This window comes from Lutra lutra, chromosome 13, assembly GCF_902655055.1.
Source record: "Lutra lutra chromosome 13, mLutLut1.2, whole genome shotgun sequence".
Taxonomy (NCBI): domain Eukaryota; kingdom Metazoa; phylum Chordata; class Mammalia; order Carnivora; family Mustelidae; genus Lutra; species Lutra lutra.
Window position 1 is genome coordinate 21,754,167 of NC_062290.1, and position 23,498 is coordinate 21,777,664.

Below are 23,498 nucleotides of genomic sequence, written 5' to 3' on the forward strand. Positions count from 1 at the left end.
CAGAAAAGGCAGAAAAAGGGGAAGGATAGGTATAATGAATAGCAAACAGCACGGACAAGGTAGAGATATTAATTCTACTATATTTAAAAATCACTTGGAGCACCTGGGTGTTTCAGTAGGTTAAGCGGCTGCCTTCTGCACATGTCGTGATTTAAAGGTCCTGGGATTGAGCCCTGTATGGGGCTCCCGGCTCAGCAAAGAGCTTGCTTCTCCCTGTCATCTACTGCTGCTCTGCCAATTTGTGCTCCCTCTCTCTGTCAAATAAATAAATAAAATCTTAAAAAAAGAAATAAAATCACTAAATGGAAGTAGTCTAAATTCACCAATTAAAAGAGGAGACTGTTGGAGCACACTGGGAAAAAAACAAGACCTAATTATTGTTTTATAAAATACTCACTTTAAATATAATGACACAGATAGATTAAAAACAAAGAGACAGAGAAAAATGTACAATGCTAACATTAACAAAAAGAAAATAGGAGTAATTCTATTATTTTGGACAATGAAACTTCACAACAAGGAAAATTATCAGGGGTAAAGCGGAGCATTACGTAACAACAAAGAGGACCATTCTCCAAGAAGACAGAACACTCCTTAACAGGTACACATGTAACAACATAGTGTCAAAATAGGTGAGGCAAAAACTGGTATAACTGCAAGAAAAAATGGATGAATCCACTGTTATTGTTGGAGATTTCAACAGTCCTTATCAGAAATGGGCAGATTCAGCAGGCAGAAAACCAGTAAAGATATAGTTGACCCAAACAACATCATCAATCAACTTGCTCTTTTGACATTTATAGAATACCTCATCCAACCACAGAATACACATACTTCTCAAGCTCACATGGAACATTCCCTAGGTGGACTATTCAGGGCCATAAAACACCTTAACAGATATAAAATAGAAATCACACAAAGTATGTTTTCAGAGCATAGTAGACTTAAACTAGAAATCAATACAGAAAGATAACTGGAAATCCCAATGTTTCGATTAGGTTAAATGACACCTACTAATACACAGGCCAAGAAAGGAGACTCAAAAGAGAAGAAATATTTTAAACCAAAGGAAAATTAAAATACAACTGAAGGGGCTTAGGTGGCTCAATCGGTTAAGCATCTGGCTCTTAGTCTCAGCTCAGGTCTTGATCTCAGGGTCATGAGTTCAAGCCCTGTCTTGGGCTCTACACTGAGCATAGACTCATAAAATAAAATAAAATAGAATAAAAATAAACGACTTAAAATTTGTAAGATTCAGCAAAAGCATCATTTGGAAGTTGTTTTGAATTCATCTATTTGGAAAGAAGGATTTAGTATCTCTGAGGGACTTTATTACCTGATTGACATCTCTGTTTCCAAAATACTGGTAAACAACTTCCTCTTTCAGTAGCACAGCACCAGCGGAAGGCCTCACCCGACCCAGGAAGGCAAGGATGGGAAGACTGAGCAAGTGTAATTGGAGTTCAGCCATGGTGCAGTAAGGCTTCTCAGACAAAGATGATTCACATCATTGCAAGTGCACTCCTGCCTCAGGCAGCTGGGCATGGAGAATCCATGTGCTAGACTAGAGTTCCAGGCCCACATCACAGGGCTTTAGTACAGACACCAAAGGTTCCTCAGTGCTGGGGAGGGGACAGCAGGAGAGAGAAACTCACATGCAACACTTCCCACACTATCCAGCCCAGCAGATATGTCCATCCTTCCTGGCCTGTTAGATGCCTCCAGCCTACCTTCCTGCTCCACCTAGTCACATATCATATATTTGCCTTAGTGAAATGTTCTCAGTCCCCTGTCCCTGATATTACCTGAGACCCTTCTCACTACTTGGTGATCTCACTTTGGACATCAATTCATCTCTGAAATCTGAAGGTTTGCTCTACCCTGGGATTTACACCCTCAAGATGTACTCTGCCTTCAGCTGCAGCTCTCCCTCATGAATTTTTCCCTGTATGAAGCCAGAAATAGACTCAGCAGCAGCCCCACCCCCATAGCTCCTCAAAAGTATCCAAAAGTATTGAATACCAAAAAGTATTCAAAAGTTCACTAAAAAGCACGAGAAAGCAGAATAGCCTGTACCAAGGAACAGAAAGCATGACAAAGAGGGAGACAAAGGCACACAAACCCATGGAACTGAGGCAAACAACTAAAAACTTTTAGTAATTCTTTCATTTCTCCAAATCCCTCTTAGGCAATTCACGGCCTACAGGCTCTCTTCCACACATATAGTGTCTCTCCCTGCTGCTCCCTCTTCCCTCTCTGTCAAGTCCCCTTCGCCCCCAACATTTTTAAAGATTCCTTTATTTTACAGAGCGAGTGTGCTGCATCACAGCAGACCAAACTCACCTTGATTTAGGAAGTGGGCTCCTCTAGCATAATGACTAATGAGCACAACTGTAACTATACCTAGCAATACATTTTGGTTTTTTGAATGACACCTATGTTTATTTCTTCCATGAAAACTGTTTTTCCCACATAGCTTCTACCTTTTCACCAAAATACCTTATTGTCATCTCTACCAATGTGAAATGATAATGCTATTTTTTGATGGTTATATGTATTTATTTCTTTCCCCATGCTACCTAGTCATTTAATAGTCAGGACCCTTATGGCTTCATTATTAGATTATAAACTATTGAAATTAAGCCCTGTATCATTTCCTTGACTTGCCTACATATCCTCGCTGATGAATCAGTCTTGGCCCTAGACAGCAATCCTTTCCCTCCCTATGATGAGGGTTTGCCAGTAATGACAGCCTTCTTTTCCTCTCTTAACCTGCGTCCACAGTTCACCATTGTCCCTCCCAAAGGAAAGTACACTTCTAGCCCGCCCCACTTCACATACCCTCCCTTGACTGCAGGACATATGTCCATTAAGAAAATCCCTCCACATATCTTTGAATTTCTGGAATTGTTTTTAAATAGGCCTAGGACTCACAACTATAAAAACATCCTTTAAAGTCTGAGCAAGATAAGCTCCACCCAAAAAATTTCCAGGTGAGAAGGGGTTATAAATATGGCACAACGAATTGATTTTTCAAACCTGGCCTTGTTCTAAAAGAGGCTGAGAAACTGATCCTGATTAAAGGAAACTAAAGATACACAGCAACTGGATGGAGTATGTGATTCTAGACTAAATCCTGTAAGGAGGTTTATACACACACACACACACACACGCACACACACATTCAAGGACATTACTTGATAAATTGATAAAAATGGAATTTGAGTGGGAGAACAGTTAGAAGTTTTACATCAATGTGAAATTTACCAAAGGAGATAACTGTGCTGTCAGAGAATATTCTTTTTCATAAGAAATACACTATGAAATATTCAGGGAGAAAGTGTGTGAGTGTGTGATGCATGACATGTATTCTCAAATATTCAAGAATGTATGCATAATTTTCATATACATATATGTGTCTTCCTATATGTAGAGAAGGGGAAAGAGAAAAGGAGAGAGAGATTGTAAACAGGTCAAAGTCTTAGTAGGTTAGTCTGGATAAAGGGTATATGGCTTTACCATCTATGGCTTTCCATCTAGGCAACTTTTCCACAACTTTATTTTCAAATACATTTTAAAAATGAATTTAACCCAACCTTTGAGATTTCTGGCTTTGATTCCAGAAGCTACTGCCTCCACCATACCCCAACCCCAGTTGTGTGCAATGCCAACTTGAAAACAGTTGTCTCAAGTTCTGTCCAATGCAAGAAACGTGGGATCTTCTCTGCACATTTGAAACATGCTAACATTTCAACAAGGTTTTACAAAATTGGCAAAGATCACCCCCACTCAAAAAAAAAAGGATTTAGAAATTATATGCAATATAAAACAAACAACAAAGAACAAAATTCAACATCAACATTGCTTACTAACATGGAACACCTAATATCCTTTTTCTCTAGTGCCACCAGGTTGCTCCTCTCCTGGGTTTTGCAGTGTGAATTGATTTGCCAGCACTATGTTACTATGTTTGCTCTCCTAGTCAGTTACCAGTCCTCCACCAGATTTCCATCTTCTAGAAATGTGTTGACAACCTTTGGGCTTTATGCTCCCTTTATTCTCATCTTTAAGCATTTATTTTTAAATCATTTGTTTTAACACTTTATTGAAATACAATTCACATACCATAAAATTCACTCATTTAACATGTATAATTCTTTGATTTTCAGTATATGCATCACCACAGTCAATTTTAAAACATTGTCATGACTTAAGAGAAACAAATCTGCAACCTTTTGCTATTTCTCTCCTCTCCCCTCCTCCCTCCAGCTCTAAGATGTACTACTTTCTGCTTCTAGATTTTTCTATTCTGGACATTGCATGTGAATGGAATCATATGGTCATTAGTGACTGGCTTCTTTCATTTAATGTTTTCAAGATTCATCCCTGTTGTGGCATGGATTGGTCTTTTTTATTCCAAAAAATATTATATCATGGGGATATGTTATATTTTATTTACCCATTTCTCAGTTGACAGATGTTTGAATTGTTTCCATCTTTTCACCTTTTAGTAAGATAGCTACGAACATTTGTTTACAAGTTTTTGTGTAGACCTATGTTTTCATTTCTCGTGAGTATATACCAAGACGTGGAACTGCTGGGTCCTATGTTAACTCTATGTCTAACATTTTGAGCAACTGCCACACTGTTTTCTAAAATAGCTGTACCATTTTTCATTCTCACCAACATTGCATGGGGGTTCTAATTTCTCCACATTCCCAACACATTTGTATTCTGATTTTAGCCATCCTTGTGGGTGTGAAATTTTGGCAAATATTCATTTCGATTTGCATTTTTCTGATGTTTAATGATATTGAGTTTTCATCTAATCTTTTACTTTAAATGCCATTTTGGAGAGAGGGGCGTGTTTGATCTACTTCATTTAATGCGAAACACAGTAGTTTATTTGAAAAGTAACAGGACAAATTTTTTTCTAAATATTGAAAACACTTAGTGTCAAGCCTTTAACAACATATACAGTGTTCTTCTATATTTTTGCATATTACAGTTACTGACTAAGGGACAGTGAAATTCTGCTCTGAATTTGCTCCGTAAGATTACTTCTTGTGTGGGGTTGAGGAATTCACTCAAATGGCTCCTCAGGGTTGACTATAAGGCAGAGCAGAACTGATTGCCAAAGGCACTAAAGCCCAGTGCCTGTTTGTCACCAATGCTGTGTACACCTGTTGTGAATAAGTGTGTTGCACAGGTGATAAATATCAAAGAAATGTGAGAGCTTTGACGTGGACACATAGCATATGTCTCAGAGATGGATGGCTAGGTGTTTTAAAGGGGCTTTTGCACTTTAATCACAGTGTATCACACCCGCCCAATGATAATAGTGCAAGTTGGGTGGTGGATATGTGGAAAGTTATATTGTTCTGTGTGCCCTTCGACAAGCTTAAACATTTCTGTGGTAAAAACCATTAAAAAAAAAAAAAAGTTAGGTGCCTCATAAGGACAGGGAGGAGGGGTCAGAAGGAGACCTGGCAAGGGTAGGTCAGTCGTTCAAGACTAGAAGTTATCTCTCTCTCAATAAAGACATTCAGAAAGTATATTTCCTTTGAGATAGGGAAGGAAGCCTCTTTCCATATAAAAGGAAGGAAGAGGAAAATGAAGAATGGGGAGATTTTTGGGGAAGGATTTTGTTTGTTTTATGTTGTTTTGTGAGAAGCTCCATCACTACTTTCTTGCTCCTCTGTGAGCTGTGGTGAAGATGGCCTAAGTTTGAGGAAAGTAAAGGAAATTTGAAATAGATCTGAGGGCCACCTGGGTGTCTCAGTCAGTTAAAATCTGCCTTCGGTTCAGGTGATGACCCTGGTGTCCTTGGGATTGCCAAGCAAGGAAGCCTGCTTCTCCCTCTACCTCTGCCAGTCCCCCCAATTGTGCTCCTGCTCTCTCTCAAATGATTTTAAAAAGAAATTAGAACTGAGAACACTGAGGAGAGAATGTACTAAGAAATAGTGATCTAAATCCATTTATTTTGTTCAAGTTAGTAAGTCTTGGATAAGTGTTTGTGGAGTGAATGAATGACTTCCAGGTAGTGCCAGGGCTGAATTTTATGTGGCATCAGTAGACTCAGTTGTGAGTAGACTCAGTTTTGACATGGGAGATTTAACCCAACAATAATCAGTTACATACAGAAAGGCTTTTCTAAAAAAGGCAGAGAGACAAGATTTTGCCAGACAGGAAGACTGAAGGGGATTAGATAGGGTCGTTCACTTGTACTGGAGCCTGTTTTATTTATTTATTTATTTTAATTGAAGAATGGTTGATGCAATATCACATTAGTGTCAGGTATACAACTCTATACTGTGCTGTGCTCATGACAACTGCTACCACATGTCACCAGATAATGCTGTTGGAGTACCATGGACTCTTTCTTATGCTGGACTGGTGCTTTTTACATATTGGTTACCCGACAAACCATCAGTGAGGAAAGGAAGAATAAGGCCTTGCTGGATAGGCAAGAAGTGGAAAGTATGATGTGGAGCAGAAAAATTAACAGGGACATATAAGCTGGAAGGACAGGGGCATGAGGCAGAGAGACAGAATGTCAGACTATAGTATTCCTGATGGCAGAAGTATTGCCAGTAATAAGCTCTCTGGGTGGCGGGAAGTGCACTGAATTTTCCATAACGGACTCTAAGATGAGATTATGTAGGAACCGGCAGGCTGGGGTATTGGCTGGTCTGTCTGCATAGATGTTAGAGCTGCCTGTACCCCCTCACCACCTCTTCAAGTTCCCTGCCCGGGGCCCCATACCACCTATTGTCCCCCTCAGGGCCTCCACAGCATCAAATCTGCATTCTTTCTGTGACCCCAACATTCAGATAGTGTAGGGTCAATGACAACCTGGACAAGAATCTACAAGTGTGGTAGTGAGAGAGGTCATGGACATCAGGCTTTTTGTTTTAGCACTGAGCAGTCCTGAGACTGTCCAGAAGACTACCTCAGGTGTTCTCTAGCACACTCACCCATTTTGAGTCCCAGTCTGAGGTGGAGTTGTCTTCCCTCCAGAGCCCTATTGTAAGTGTGGAAATGTGTGTCGTCTTGCCCCCCCCCAAAAAAAAAGCATTCCATGGAGTTCCATGGTAAGCCCCCAAACATCTGTATCCTGGTACACAGTCTAGAACTCACCTCTGGTTCATAAGTTACAAGTCTTCTGGGGAAGAGCTACCATGGCTCCTCTAAGGCCATGAATATTGAAGGTGGCATACCGCCATCCTAGCCATAGTAAAGGCCGAATCTTATGTATTGTCATCGAGTGTGGATGGAAGGCAGGCACCAAGATCACCTTCCCCCAAAGGGGATGCCATGCCTGACAGCCTGCAGGTATTGCTTGCATACTCAAGGAACAGAACCATGCCTTTTTGGTATAAAGCATCAGTAGGCTGTGCCAGATTCCAGTCTGCCTCAAAGTGGTGGTGCCTGGATCAGACTGAGGAAGGAGGGGAGTGGGACAGGGTCCTGAGAAGGGGACGATTAGACATAAACGTTGTTCCACCAGCAAGGTCCCTCTTTTACCTTTTCATTTCTTCAAAGGTGTCTTATCCTGGATGGTGGTAGCTGCTTTGTCAACAGTCCTACCACTAACAGCTAAGTGATGCTTTTGTTCTGCAAAAACATCCTCAGTCCAGCAGCCTGAAGAAACACCCACGGAAGGGAAGCACTTCCACTGGAAACCTCAGTGTCAAGTTTAACGTGACTCACAGGACAGATTCTTAAGCAGCATCTAGGCTATTGTTCAACCCTACCCCAACCAGCCTAAGATCAATCCAGACAACACCTCCCCCCCCCCAAAACACCCCCATTCAGAGTTCACCCACCTGTGGGACCCTCTGATCACTGACTTCTAAGTAATGATTAAGCTACTGTAACACAATAACAGTGAAGAAACAACAGTGGCTTAATCATTATTTTCTGAAAACTATACCTGTCTTTGATCCTCCTCAGATATATACGACTTGCTGTAAAGGGTGTAAAACATTCAACGAGGGGAGAAGTGTGAGCTACTATACATTTTCAGTAAGGCTAAGCCATGGGACAGGAGAGAGAGCCCATCTCCTCAAACTTCATCAGAGAGGGAATGGGCTTTTGGGGGCTTTTGGGGGCACATGACACATATTTCCCAAGAGGTCCAGGAGATTGGTCATCTTTTAGAAGCCAAAGGAAGCAATCAGTAACAGCTGAACTGAGTTCCCCAAAACCCATGCTCCCAAGACAGTACACAGAACAGACATCACTTTATTAGAGAAATATTTATTCCTCACAAGGGATTATTTGGGGTAGGAAATGCCCTCCAAAACCTCTCACTGGAAATTCTGGAGACGTTTTCTGTCTAAATAGTAGAGACCCATCTCTACACACAATGCCTTCAGGAGTCATGAGAGTGGCCAGAGGCCACTGGGCAGCCTAATGCCCGCAGGTGGCTTTTGGGTGGGGCACAGGCTTCCTGTGTGGCATGGAGAGGGGATACTTCTGATGCGGTAGCTGGTCCTCAAATGCCACAACTTTCTGGGGCTGTCTGTCCTTGTTTCTGAGCCCCTGTTACTTCCAGTAAGGCCTTGGCCAGCAAAGACAGCTTCTTGCTGGCAGGACCTGGTATTTGTCTCCTTATGGGCGGGAACCCCATAGTTGAAAGGATACCCTGGGATCGGCTGTGCCTGTGCCTGCACTGTGCTTTCTGCTGAGTTTTGCCAAAACTGGTTGGGGAGGGAATGGGCTGCTGAGGGGCAGGTGCTGCCTATGCACGCCGACGCCCCATTCTCTTCTCTTGGATCTTCCCATAGCTGTCATCATTTTCTGAGCTTTAGGCATCCTGGTAAAGGCAGCCCCGCTTTAAGTAGGCCTCTGCTTTCCACAGATGGATAGGGGACTGCACTTCTGCTGGAGTTTTCTGCCTTTTGCATTTTATCCCAGAAGTAAGCCATTGCAAAAAATCCTTCTTTTTTTTTTACTGAAAGGCTTTCAGGAGGAGGCTGAGCCTTCTGTGAAAGGCTTTCGGAGGCAGCTGACCCTTCTGTGATAGGGTCTGGGAAGGCTGGCTTCCCAGCTTTAAATTCCATACCGAATCCTGAGTAAGGAACCCGTTCTTCGATGCCACATCTTCAGCAGGGAACCTGTTCGTTCTCAGTTGGGATGTTCCCAGTCCTGCATCCCCTCCACCAAGCTCTTGTGCCTTGGAACCCGGAGGCCTCATGATCTTTGCAGCAGGTGGGGGATTCTTATTCTGGCACTTCCTTATGACATGCTTAGGGACCTAGGACTCCTGCTATTGTTCCATAGTAATTCCTGTGTCCTCTGGATGGACATGCAGCACCTGGGAAGTTCTCGTGTTCCCGCGTGAGACACCCTGAGTCAGTGAGGCCTTATAAGTCAAATGATCTGAGGCGGGGGCAGGACAGTGTATTGGGCTTGGGCCTGGCTATGCTCCCCATCCTCCAGCATAAGCTTTAACTCATGCAAGAGTTGTTCTTTGAGATTCAATGATTTAAGGATCTTGTGGAATTGGTATGTTTGGTGGGATGGTGGTTTTGACTTGATGCTCATTCCCCTGTATAATTTGGGAGCTAACTGTCTTGTTGGTTGTCAAGATGCTAGGATGTGATTGATGTGTATGAAATTCCTTGGTTCTGAATATCTCCCTGGGCTCTTTGGGCCCAACAGGTTCTGGATTCTTCATCTTTGCCTTGTTGCCCTCCGCTTCTACCACCGGAACTTGCAGTCTTACCCTTTGGCTCACGTCTGAATGCATGTTGCCTTGTAGGCTGCCTTGGGGGCCATCTGTTGCCTATGGTGTCATGTCTGACAGATGTAAGAGTCTAGCTGCCATCCTTAGTTTTTGGAACATCCTCTGCAAACTGATGGCTGATATTAGAGGGTGATTGCCTCAGAATTCTCTTCTTCCTTGCTCACAGTTGAGGTGGCAGGGAGACGATAATCCAGGATGGAAGCTGAATTTGCTGTTCCTGCTTTGTCTCCATGGAGAGATTTCAAGCTTCCATCAAGGGAGTATATGGACTCTTTTCAATTTAAAGAGCTGTATGGATTCAAGGACCCTAGGGGGAAGGCCCCAAGTACCCTCTTATTAAACCTTTTAATATGGGCTTCCAGCTCTTCTGTTCTGCACTAGGTTCAACAAAGGGAAGCTCCTGGAAGGTATTCAGGGAGTAGTCCTCAACCTCTGATGGTGGCAAACTTCTCTGTTTATTTCAGTCTGGCAAACTTCTCAGAAAGAGGTGATGTCTCCTTCATAGTATGCCATGAATTATGCACATTCCCAAGCAAACTGACCCTCACTGATTTCCTCCGGACTTTCTGCATAAATGTATCTTCAGGGCATTTTCAGTTGTCTCTGACCCATAGTCTCCACAGACACCATGGAGTTGTTCACTGATGGGCTCCTAAGTTCTTCTCAGAATCATCCCCATATCATTATCTGAAGAGCCAACTAGACCACTCAGCAGATCATCTTTTTGTCATTCTCTAGGTTGTGTCCCTGATCCTTATACAGGTATCATTGTATTTGCAGGTCACTGTCCTCTAGCAGAAGAATTTCTGCCTCCTCCACATACACACTTTTTGACATATTCCATCTGATCTGACTCTTATGGAGATCCCAGAGTGTCCACGATGGCACTGAGACTCAGGTAGCTGTGGAAGAGTACTCGGACCACACATCAGTGTGAGAGACTCATACATCCTGTGGGGCAGGCCCCCCCGGTGTTGGGTGAGCCTCTTTTGAAAGTGACTCTCTAGTTTTCTCTGAAGCTCTTCATTCAGAGGAAAATGTCCAGGAGGGACAGAGATTACAATCTTGGCCTTGGTGGCCTTGTGGCTGAGACAAGGGTTAGGAGCTAAAGGACAGTAGTCCTCCTGGGATCTTTGGACTACAGTGGGTAATCCGACACACGTTTTCTGTACCTTCTTACACACGTTCCATTCCAGATGTTGCATTTCTGTTGACGTTGAGACGTCTCGGATTCATTCTGAGGTCTGTGAAAACACATTCCACAGATCTGATGTCAGGTAGGACCAGATGGCAGGATTGGGAGTGGGGATTGAAGGTGGGCCTGGGGCTGGACATGAGGGATGGTTTGGGGCTGGGGTTGAGGCAGGAGTTGAGGCAGGTTCTCAGGCAAGGATGGAGGAGCAGATGGGGAAACTACTGGGGATTCCTGCTCTGGGGAGGCATTTGAGATGTTATCTGAGGCTATCAGCAGCAGAAAGAAGGACTCGCTATGCAGGAGTTTGGAGACCCCAGAAGAACTGGATGGGGGTTTGCTGTGAATGGCCCTCCTCCAAGGTTGTAGGACATGGGCACTGCTGCCTGCATATGCAGTCCTTTGATTGTGGTCTTTGCTGCCTCCAGAAAGGGAGGGAGGATTGCCAAATCATGCATATCAACAATTATTTGTTTGGAAAGGAACCCTTTGTTTCCTTCCACCTGAGGAAGTCACACCTCTTTAGGACTTGTTTCTCTAGAAGTGCCAGGGCATCAGGGCTGAGAAGTGAGAAGTTACCAGGCTCTACAAGGTTGGCTTCAGGGTCTTCCCTTGGAAGAAGCCTCTGAAGAATGGAGGGCCAGAAACTCTTGATGGAAGCACGGTGGAGCCAGGGTTGAAGGGAAGAAGTCTTTGGCATGAGTTTGCCACCGAGGGAGGTCTAAAATTGACAAGCTGGAGGGGTCAATGCCTATGATGCTGGGACATAACTAGACAACCCACCAGAGCTCTGTGGGGTGAGCTCTTTGGAACAGGCTTCCTTTAGATGGAAATCGGTTTAGATTGAGTCACAGTTAAATTGCAGTCTGGCGGTAGTGAAGCAGACCGGGTTGGTCATTAGTGATGATGAGCAAAGGTCTCAGTGGGATTCACCCTCTGGGATTCCCCTTACTCCGGTAAGGGGCTGACATCTTGGGAAAGGGTAGGGTCCAGAGAGAAGATGGTATTTAGAGACACTGTCTCTGTTTGGACACTACGGTCCACTGAATGGGCATGATGTGGTGGGACAGGAGGTGGAAAGGCAGGGGCCTTGGCTGGGAAATGGGTCCATTGGAATTTGGAATCCAAGGGAGGAAAGGGCTCTGGTGGCAAAGAATCACCCGGTGGTGAGGTTGGAATGAAATCAGCCATGGGGATCACTGGGTTACATGAGAAGTTGGGAGCCAGGTGGTGGGGAAGGCTCAGGCAGCAAAGCTGGTATTAGTTCTCTTGAAGGGACTGCTGAGAAGTCAGGGAAGAGAGTGAAAAATGAAGAAGTCACAGGAGCTGTGGAAGCCAAGGGAGTAGAATCTTCCAGAGCCTGCTGGAACAGCAGCCACTTGATCTCAGCAGTTGTGCTGTTACATACCTCACAGGAGGGGTCTGGACATAACAGTTGATGAAAGTGGATGGTATCATGATGCTGGCCAAGGGAGCTGCAGGAGACAGGAGGTACAAACTGCAGCCAGGACCAGAACAAGGGGAGGAGGCCATGCAGTCCTGACCAAGGGAGGGGCTACCTGAAGCCTGATGCCCCTTCACAATGCCCCACTTCTATGACTTGACAGTGTACTCAACAGCCTTCACCCCAATATCTGTTCCTAAGACAATCCCCTCCCATGGCTATGGACAGACTTCAGTGAATCCTGCAATTGCATAAACTGTGCCCTAAGAGGCAACAGGATAGAGGGGAAAGACTGGTCACCTTCTTAAACAGAGATCAGCTTCGGGTCTCCTCCACTTCCCGTTGGTACCATCTGTCATCTGGGGAAACAGGAGAATGAGTTATATAGTGAAAGTAGAAACATAGGTATTAATACAGGATTCCCCTTATGGGACAGCCTTGGGATGTTGGACTCTGAAAGCCCCAATAATCAATAGTTGAGGGAAATGGCAATGATGTGAAACTGGTTAGTAATCTTGCTTCCTTGTATAAGTACCTTCATGTAAATTATCCCATGTGATGATCAGACCACCACTGTGAAGCAGAGAGGTCAGGGAAGACTCCTGAGTATCCATGATTGTCACAGAGTTTTCACAAAGTCAGGAGACAGAAGTTCTGATTCTTGTCATCTCTCACGGCCACCTATTGGGCAGCACTCATTGTCCAGATCCATCACTGCTTCATGCTCGTAATGGTCAGAGCAGGGAATCTGAGAAGGGTTTTGCACTCTGGCTGCATTTCCATGAGCCTCTCCTCTGAGGCCTCTGTTTTCTGAGAGGGAATGTATCTAGAGGCTGGCATCCTCAGAGTTCATGGACTGGGCCCTCTTGGAGAGGACAGCAAGGATCAGCCTTGGAGAGCTCAGGGTGAATAGGCAGAACCTTACCTTCCAGAGTCCCACCTTTCCTCCTCTCTTGGCTCTGCCCTGACGCTAGAAGAAAAATGAAAAGAATGAGGGGGGTGGGACCCATGTCTTATTATTCTCTCGGAAATGGAAACATTCTTTATCCAAGAATTCTAGAACTTTAATAGAACTTTGTGTTCCTTGCTTTTTTCAGTTTTTAAGGTGATAAAATGTTGTCAATATTTACTTCTTTGAAAAACCCTGGAACGACTTTCTCTGGTAGGTCCCCACTTGGTATTCCCAGTCAGAAGTTCTTTGTTCAATGAGGACATAGAAAATGAAGCCCTAACAGTCACATCTGTGCTGCCTCAGGTAAGACCCTGTATCCTAGGTTCATAGCCCAGACCCCACTGTCTTCTCAGAGGCTGAGCAGTGTTCTCCTGATCAGCCCAGCATGAAGGAAGGCTTTGATCGAGTGATGCTGGACATGGGAATGTGACTCGATAGGATCAAGTGCTAGGAAACTTTGTTTCTTGCACAGACCGCATCCTCTCAAAATTACCCAATCCAAGACTATAGATTCCCTGGTTTGGGATTTTATCCAAGGACCACCACCATACCCAGATAGACTGTAGTTTCAAGTAGAAACCTTAGTCCTTTCTTAACCCTTACCCCTGCCAGGCCTCTTTTCTAGAGGAAGTGAATGTCTCTTCTCTTAAGACTTTCCGTTTAAGTGTTTCTCCCACTCTACAAAACTCCTTTTAAAACCTGGGATTAGGGTCCTGGATGGCTCAGTTGGTTAAGTGTCTGCCTTGGGCTCAGGTCAGGATTCCAGGGTCTTGGGATCTAGCCCCACATTGCACTCCCTGCTTAGCTCTCCCTCTGCCCCTCTACCCCACTTGTGCTCTCTTGCTTTCTCTTAAATAAATCTCTTTAAAAAAAAAAGAATAAAATTTGGGATAGAAATAGAAACTGTAACAATTTGTGTTGAGGGCTTCCCCCAGGATTCCTTACCTTTGGGTGGGTTGGTTTCCCATGTTGGAAATGGAATCCTCACCAGGTAGCACAGGAACAGAAGGAGCAATCCCAACCCACACAGGAAGGTGAAGTTGGGATCAATCTCCAAGCATCTTGAGCCAAAGTTCAGACATGGTTTGTATTGCTATTCAGAAATGAGAGAACATTCCAGTCTTCAAACTCCCTAGACTGAATCACAAGACAGCCTATAATGTGCACACACTGAATATCTATCCTCCCCAGGCTTACATCACAGAGCACTGTCACAGAGATTTTCTGAGGGTGGGGGAGGTGACAGTTGATAAAAAAGGTGTGTCCACAGCCCCTCTCCCACCCACTAGCTCAGAAGACCCTCCAACCCTCCTAGGTCCTTCAGGTCTACCATCCTATTTTCCTAGTCCTTTTCGTCATTTATGAAACTTATGAAATTTTCTGTTTGTTCCATGTACAATTCATATATTACTTGGGTCTCCGTTTACTGTTTGAGACATTGACTTGGGTCTTACCAGTTCTGTGCCTGAAAGTCTGTAAGACTACCTGGAATTTTTGCTTGTACCGTGACATTACATTCAGGGTCACATATGTCCTCAGATCCATCTTTCATATAGAATGTGTTTGCCTGGGGGTGCCCTGGGTGGCTCAGTGGGTTAAAGCCTCTGCCTTCGGCTCAGGTCATGATCTCAGGGTCCTGGGATGGAACCCCGTGTCAGGCTCTCTGCTGGCGGGGAGCCTGCTTCCTCCTCTCTCTCTCTCTCTGCCTGCCTCTCTTGCCTACTTATGATCTGTCAAATAAATATATAAAATCTTTAAAAAAAAAAAAAAAAAAAGAATGTGTTTGCCTGGGACGCCTGGGTGACTCAGTCGGTGAAGTAACTGCCCTCAGCTCAGGTCATGATCTCAGGGTCCTGGGATCAAGCTCCACATCAGGATTCCTGCTCTATGGGGAGCCTGCCTCCCCCACCCCCTCTGCCTGCAGCTCCCCTGCTTGTGTGCTCTCTGTCAAACAAATAAAACCTTTAAAAGAAAATATTTGCCTTACATGAAACCCAGATAGAGACCTTAACGTTCTTTCACACTTACTTAGTTTTGTACATGTTGCATGACACATTTCAGTTTTTGTTTTATTCAGCCTTTAGTATCTTTAGTCAGAGAGGCTGGCTCAATTAAAATCAATAATGCATTATTCAATAATCCCAAAACTAAAATCAATATAAAATCAATATAAATAACTAAACCTTCAAATGGTCTAGGGGTAACTCTGTAGGCACTCATATTCCTAAACTTAGTGAATAAAACTGCATAAAAGTTTTGGGGACAAGCTAACACATACACACACTCTTTGACACAACAATCCAATATATTTCATATTGAAGAATAAAGTGTTTTTCTCCTTTTACTTCAGTCTTTCATAAAATATTGACCCCAGTTCTTCTTACTCTACCTAAAATATTGTGTTGTGTACATCAATACCCTAATAGGTGTACAAATCCCTTCTCAGTGAGTTGCAGCCCTGTTACAAATCCCATAGAGTGGGTGGTTTAAACAACACACATGTATTTTTCATAGTTCTGGAGGATGGGAATTCCAAGGTCAAGGCACAGCAGACTCAGTGTCTATTGAGACCTTCCTCCTGGTTCACCAGGCAGGTGCTTCTTTCCCTACAACCTGATGTGGCAGAAAAAAGTGGGTGAGAGGTTTCTGGGGTCTCTTTTCTAAGGATACTAAACTCATTTATGAGGGGCCCACCCTCATGACCTAATCACCTCCCAAGTCCCCATCTCCTAATACCATCACATTAGGATTAGGGTTTCAACATATGGATTGGGGAGGAGCACAAACATACAGTTCATAAACTCCAGAAAGGCCGGGACAGGTTACAGGCTGCTAAGTAAGCTATTGATCCCCTCCTCTGGTGGCAGGGTGGGACCCAGGAGTGTCACAGCCTTCCTGCAGAATGTAGTCTTGAAGAGCCTCACCCTGATTGCCCTTGTGGGCCTTGTACATCCTTTCCTAGGAGCACACTGGCCAGGAAAAGGGTTTGAGAAGCTCCACCCTATATTATCAATTCCCATATATGTTTGAAAATCAACTACCTGTGACAGTTTTTCCAGGTTCCTTTTTGTCAGGTTTAAATAACCCCAGTATTTCCCTCCACTCTTCCTCCTTCTTTTCTAAACTCTTTTATCTTCATGACAGCTGTCCTATGAACTGCCTCCTAACTTCTCATGTCTTTCTTAAACTGGGATGCCCTTTATTTGACACCCCTGGCCTAGCATTATTAACTTGGTCTTCTGTGAAAGGGTAGGACAGCCTTCACCCTGGCCCAGCAGAGTCTCCTTTCAGTTCTGCAGGAACCAGTCACCTGCCTGGAAGATCAGACCTGCCAAGAGGCACTGCTTCTTCCTCATCCTGACATGCAGTCTCAGCCACATTTTCATTTAATAAATAGTTACTTTTGGAAGCCAAGAGACACAAACACCTGTTAAATCCTGGTCTCTGTCCTTAAGGACCTCATGGTGCTGTTCTAGGGAAAAGCCCCTGTGCAGGCTGAGAGTTACACAGGACACAGGACAGGTATCCTGCTGCATTTGTGAATTGCCAGGTGATCTCTGGAACAGAGGAACAAAGTGACAGGTACTGTGGGTCACAATGGTCACACACATGGTGCTCCTTAGAAAGGCAACTCTGCATGTCTAATCTCTGCAATTATCTGATACAAATTAATGACTTTTGAGAAGATAGTCGAAGAACGGCTTTTCTCTTTTAAAAGGGCATATTATGTCTAGATATCCTTATGTACATTTACGGGCCTTGAGTTAAAATTTTTCTCAGAACCTGGTAGAAGTTCCTTCAAAATTTAAAGGAACAAGACCTGAAAGGTATATATACTAATCTCACCAAAAATAACTCCACTGAGGTTCAGTAGGGGAGGTTCACAGCACTTCTCCTCCTACACTAACAGCAAGTGTAAATGATTTGCTACTTTTTCAAGAAGTTTACTGCGAGCAACCTCACAATCACCCCATGATGTAAGCAGCTCAGGTATTATTGTGTGTCTATTATGAAAGAACAAAACTGAAGCTCGGAGAGGGTAAGTGACCTCTCTGGGTCACTCAGCTGTAACTTGTAGAGCACTGATGATGAAATCCCAATGTTCTCAACACCTCTATTTTAAATAATAAGTGATATCCTAAAAAGCCATCTTAATCCTAAAATTAAAGCAGCTGTGTGGCTGAGAGTATCCACTTTGTCTATTCAATGCTGGCAAATTTGTGATAAAAGAAACATTCTTTTTATTGTTCTATCACCCTTTTAGGTACATTTTCCTTTTCACTCTTGGCACCAATGCTTGATAGGTCTTCTCCATGCCCTCTGAAAAACTGCTTTCAAGAACATTATGTATGACTCTCAGTAAGATGTAAGTGAGTAACAAAAGCTTAAAATGTCATCCTTCGCAGGAATACATCTCACACAGTTTACAGACATCTAACCCTTAAGCCTTATACTAAAGCCTTCACACAAACATCTTAGGCAGCCATCCGGAGGTGGCAGAGATGGGTTTTGGTAGAGCGAGATGTTCTCACAACCCCAGGACATCTTCCCAGCTGACCCGGGCCACCACAAGTCTTGTCCTGGATTTTATACTACACTTGGTTTTATCATCTCCAAGGAGGAGTATTTTCCCAAAAGCTTTAATAAAATAATGGGCTTCTTTTGAAGAAACACCATAGAGATAAGTGTAGATAAGCCATTGGCTTAATTAGGATTTTTCATATGTCCTCCATTTTCTAAGGACAGTCCTCCATGCTCTCTCATTTCCATCTTCCTCACTGTCCCGGGATGAGCACACATGAGGACAGCTGTTTTCAGGATAAGAAAGGCCTGAAGAACAGATTCTGGGGCAAAATCCTTTTAAACTGTATTGAAAACAGTAGCTAGCTCTAAGATGTCTCTCATTCTTTCACACACCGAACTCACTGAACTCTACTATGGAGTATTTCTAATAGAAATAACAAAACAAGATATTGCCTCAGCCCCTGAGCAGGTCATAGTTTAGTGAGACCTGCAAACAACTATAATGAAGTGAAGTGATGTGAACTATAAAGGAAGTAGGAATAAGAACACAATGAAAACACAGATAAAGGAGTCTTCTGCCAGGAAGGAGAAGAGAGAAGGGTTAGGGAAAATTTTATAGTTGGTGCCAGCTGAGATGAGCCTTGTGAGGTACTCAGGACTTCCTCCTCATCCTCCTCTTCTTCTTTGTGTAGACTTTATGTTTTAGAGCAGCTTAGATTCACAGCAAAACTGAGCAAAAAGTCCAGAGTTCCCATATGTCCCTCTGCCTCCCTACCATACACACAACCTCCCCCACTCTCATATCCAGAACCAGCAGGGGGCATTTACTACAACCAATGGACCTACAATGATACAACATTCTCACTCAAAATCATAGTTTACATTAGAGTCCACTCTTGGCATTGTACCCTCTATGGGTTTGAACAAATGTATAATGACGTGTATCCACCACTGTAGTATCACACAGAGTAATTTCACTACCCTAAAAATCCTCTATGCTCTGCTGTTATCCCATCTTGCCCCCAATCCTTGGCAATCAAAGATCTTTTTACTGTCTTCAGAGTTTTTCCCGGAATGTCATCTTGTTGGAATCCTACAGTGTGTAGCCTTTTCTGGTTTGCTTCTTTCACTTCATGATATGCACTTAAGGCTCCTCTGTGTCCTTTCATGACTTAATGGCTCATTCCTTTTTGCCGCTGAATAATATCCATTGTCTGTGTGTACCACAGTTGATTTATCCATTCACTTATTGAAGGGCATCTTGGCTGCTCCCCAGTTTTGGCAACTATGAATAATGCTCCTATACATTTTTTTAGACCACTTTATTGAGACTTAATTCATATACCATATAATTCACCCATTAAAAGTGTGCAATTCAGTGGGTTTTATCGTATTCACAATATTGCGCATTCATCACCACAATCAACTTTAGAACATTTTCATTATTCTATTTTTTTAAAGTTTTTGTTTGTTTGTTTAAATTTGACAGAGAGAGTGAGAGAGCACAAGCAGGGGGAACAGTGGGGAGCAAGAGGGAGAGGCAGACTCCCTGCTGAATAGGGAGCCCAATGTGGGGCTCGATCCCAGGACCCCAGGGTCATGACCTGAGTCGAAGGCAGACACCTAACCATCTAAGCACTCAGGCGTCCCCATTTTTATTATTCTAAAAAGAAATTCTTCCCCACAGGCTTCATTCACCCTTCAGTCTACTCATTCCTCCTGCCCCCACCCTAGGTTACCACTAATCTACTTTACTGACTTGTCAATTCTGGACATTTCATATGAATGGAATATACAATATATGGCTGTTTGTATCTGCCTTCTTTAACTTATCATACTGTTTCAAGGTCCATCATGTTTTAATGTGTAACAATACTTCTTTCTTTTTAATCATATTCCCTTATACAGATATACCATGTTGTATTTATACATTGATCAGTTGAATATTTGGGTTCTTTCTACTTTTTGGCTCTTATGAATTAAATCTATCTGTACTGTTTTGGTGTGGAGTATGCTTTCATTTCTTGCTTATTCATTTTTATAGTAACTTAAAATCATACTTTGTCTAAGCATGTTGCTTTCTGAGATTTGTTTAGTAAAACCATATAAATTCCCTATAGGATGATATCTCTGGGTCTAATTGCAACTTTTATCAAATGTCTGGGTGCATTAAGTTGCCCTCCTGCCAACACTTGCAAAATTAGCCCTTGAATCAGCAGGAATGATGGTGATACCTAATGTTTCAGAGTAATGAACACCTTTCGTTCTCAAGGTTCTATTCTTAGAAAGTCAGAAAAGGGTGTAGGAATCCAGCCAGAGGGAACCTGAGCAAACTAGAACATATATAAACATATATAAAAATACATGTCTGGTCACACTAAAGCATGGTATGTTCCTGAGAATGAGAGCAGCAAAACATTGGCCTGAAAAAGTAGAAGCAGAATTCAATGATGAAAGCCTTTGAATGGCAGTTTCAGAAACTTGAACTTTACAATACTGAGGGCAGTGGGAAGCTTCATAACCAGAAGAATGGCATACTCTGTTTTGGAAAGATGACTGGCAAAAGACAAGCTGGTTAAGAATTCATGAAGAATATGCAAGTTAATCACTGTATCACATAAGACTCACCTTGGTGGGTGAGAGAAAGCCAGATGAATTCTTGCTTGCTTAACTTTAATTTATTGTCTTATATTTCTCTACAATATAGGAGTAGATCGGGGTCTGATTCACTATCCCTAGGTTCTGCTTTCTCAGTGTTGACTCATTCCCAAGCCATTTCTCTTCCCATTAAGAGAAAAACATGTCCCAAGATGAATCTGGCCAGGAAGAAACAGAGAACACTTGTCCCAGTGTTCTCAACTAACGTCCCAACATTCAGGTGAATAGCACCAGCTCAAGTCATAAGAACACTCCCGAAATAATTACTGGGTTACCATCCACAACAAGTATAGAATTGAGGATCATTAGAAACTTCTATTACAATCTGACAGAGTAACTGAGTCTAATAATTAAACTGAAGCTTATATTTTGTTTGTCTTTGTCTTTTGTGTCCCCCCCCCCCCCAGTGGTTCATTTGCACTGTGTTTTATGCAAGTATCAGCCCATGGTGGATGGGTGAGAGGAAGCAAACTGGTCCTTCACCACAGAAAGCCTGAGAAAATGTGGGTTAATGTACCTGCTCCACAGTGGAGTCTGGGAGTGAGTCAGCATTCTGGAAGCACACAAGGAAGACTTTGGGAAGATCTTTCCCTCATGCCATGAGAGGAGCAAAAATAAACATCCACTAAAATCGTGAGACCTAATTTAGAGAGGTAAGGATACTCCCAGACTTTCCTCAACTCATTCATTTTCTCATGCTTTCTTCCACATTGACCTACCCTTACTCAGAGTCCCTGGTAAGAATTACTCCACATAAGCTCTGGATATGGCCATTTTTATAGGCTAAACATTACACATTCACCTACCCTCCCATTGGAACTTGATGACTAGAATCAAAGCATTTGAATAGCTCTCCTAACCCATTAAGAGAAAAACAACTTTGAGCAAGACTAACACAAGGTAATATTAAACTGAGCCGGATTCCTTTACAATGCTCTTGGCACCGAGATATGGAAACTCCAGAGCCCTATAAAAAGTTCTAAAGGAAAAAAAAATGTACAAGACAAATTTCAGGGATCTCAGTTTCTCATTAAAACTACATTTTAGAAAATTGTTTTAGGTTAATGTGCTAGGCCAGTTGTATAGCAAGGGTAAAGTGTGCAGCAATTTGGCAAATTGCAGTTTCATTCCTTTTTAAAAATAAAAATGGAAACAATAAAAGCACAATTAAAAATAAAATTAAAAAAACATAATCTGAAAGAGAATTTTGATTCTTTTATAATTAAGCTCTGCAATTAAAGTTTTGCTGGAGAGCAACCTGTGTTCTTCATCTCCCGGTCCACAAAGGGCTAATTCAGGTTGAGGATTTGAGATGCGTGCTACACTAAGAGCTGGAAATGACTTTGGAGAACCTTCTATCCTGACTTCTCATTTTGCAAATTGGAAACTGAGGCCACAGCAGGTTTACTTCTTTTCTACTTAGTCTTCTCTTTCATGCATGTGTGTACATGAACGTGTGGATGTACATGTGTCTTTTCTCTCTGAAGGCTTGGAAACTTGGAGTCTATACAGTTTTAACATAATTCAGATATTCAATATGGGACTTCTTTCTTTCTGGGTCCTAACACACCTTCTAGTATGAAGGCAGGGTTCAATACGCACCAATTTTACCCAGTGCTGCCTCAAAATGTGCAATTTTGCATAAGTGAACTCTACAAACAACAGAGAGTAATATTTTTTTGTGAACTCTAACGGAAATCTAGTGCATGCCTTCATACCTTCTGCAGTAAAATAAGCTGAATGTAATGTTCTATCATGACCCCAGCTTAGTCTAGCAAATAGTTGTCATACTCCAGAGGAGCAAGTATATAAGTTCCAGGATATAGACACAAATGCACATTGGCCCCCAAACCTACCATCATTTTAAAAAAAAAAATCCATCTCTTAGAATTTAGTGTATTACTTCTTTTTCATATAAATGTAGTGGTTGTTTATCAAATACATACAGAGTGCAAACTGACCTATGACAGAATGTCCTTAGGCAGAGCACAGGACTACCCTTAAGAGTTAATGTACCACCCTTGCATTCCCATGCAAGGGTGGTTCACCTTTCACAAATCAATCAATGTGATGGAACAAATCAATAAGAGAAGAGAAAGGAACCACATGGTCCTCTCAATTGATGCAGAAAAAGCATTTGACAAAAGAGGGCATCATTTCCTGATTAAAGCTCTTCAAAGTATAGGGATAGAGGGAACATCCTCAACTTCATAAAATCCATCTATGAAAACCCACAGCAAATATCATTCTCAATGGGGAAAAGCTGAGCACCTTCCCACTGAGATCAAGAGTATGACAAGGATGCCCACTCTTGCCACTGTTGTTCAACATAGAACCAAAGTTCCTAGCAACAGCAATCAGACAACGAAAAGAAATAAAAGGTATTCAAATTGGCAAAGAAGAAGTCAAACTCTCTCTCTTTGCAGATGAGATGATACTTTATGTGGATAACCCAAAAGACTCCATCCCCAAATTATTAGAACTCATACAGCAATTCAGTAATGTGGCAGGATACAAAATCGATGCACAGAAATCAGTTGCTTTCTTATACACTAACAATGAAAATGTAGAAAGGGCAATTAGAGAATTGATTCCACTTACAATAGCGCCAAAAACCATAAGATACCTTGAAATAAACCTAACCAAAGAGGCAAAGGATCTATACTTGAGGAACTACAGAACACTCATGAAAGAAACTGAAGAAAACACAAAAGATGGAAAAGCATTCCATGCCATCCTGATCAAAATACCAGTGGCATTTTTCAAAGTGCTAGAACAAACAATCCTAAAATTTGTATGGAAGCAGAAAAGACCCCAAATCGCTAATGAAATGTTGGAAAAGAAAAACAAAGCTGGGGGCATCACATTGCCTGATTTCAAGCTTTTATTACAAAGCTGTGATCACCAAGACAACATGGTACTGGCACAAAAACAGACATATAGACCAGTGGAACAGAGTAGAGAGCCCAGATAT

General features: G+C 42.6%; 1 pseudogene; it reads right to left on the reverse strand.

The window, feature by feature from the left end:
• Positions 1-11,747: 11,747 nt before the first annotated feature.
• Positions 11,748-12,848, reverse strand: LOC125082841 (spermatogenesis-associated protein 31D3-like; annotated as a pseudogene).
• Between the last annotated feature and the right edge of the window lie 10,650 nt (positions 12,849-23,498).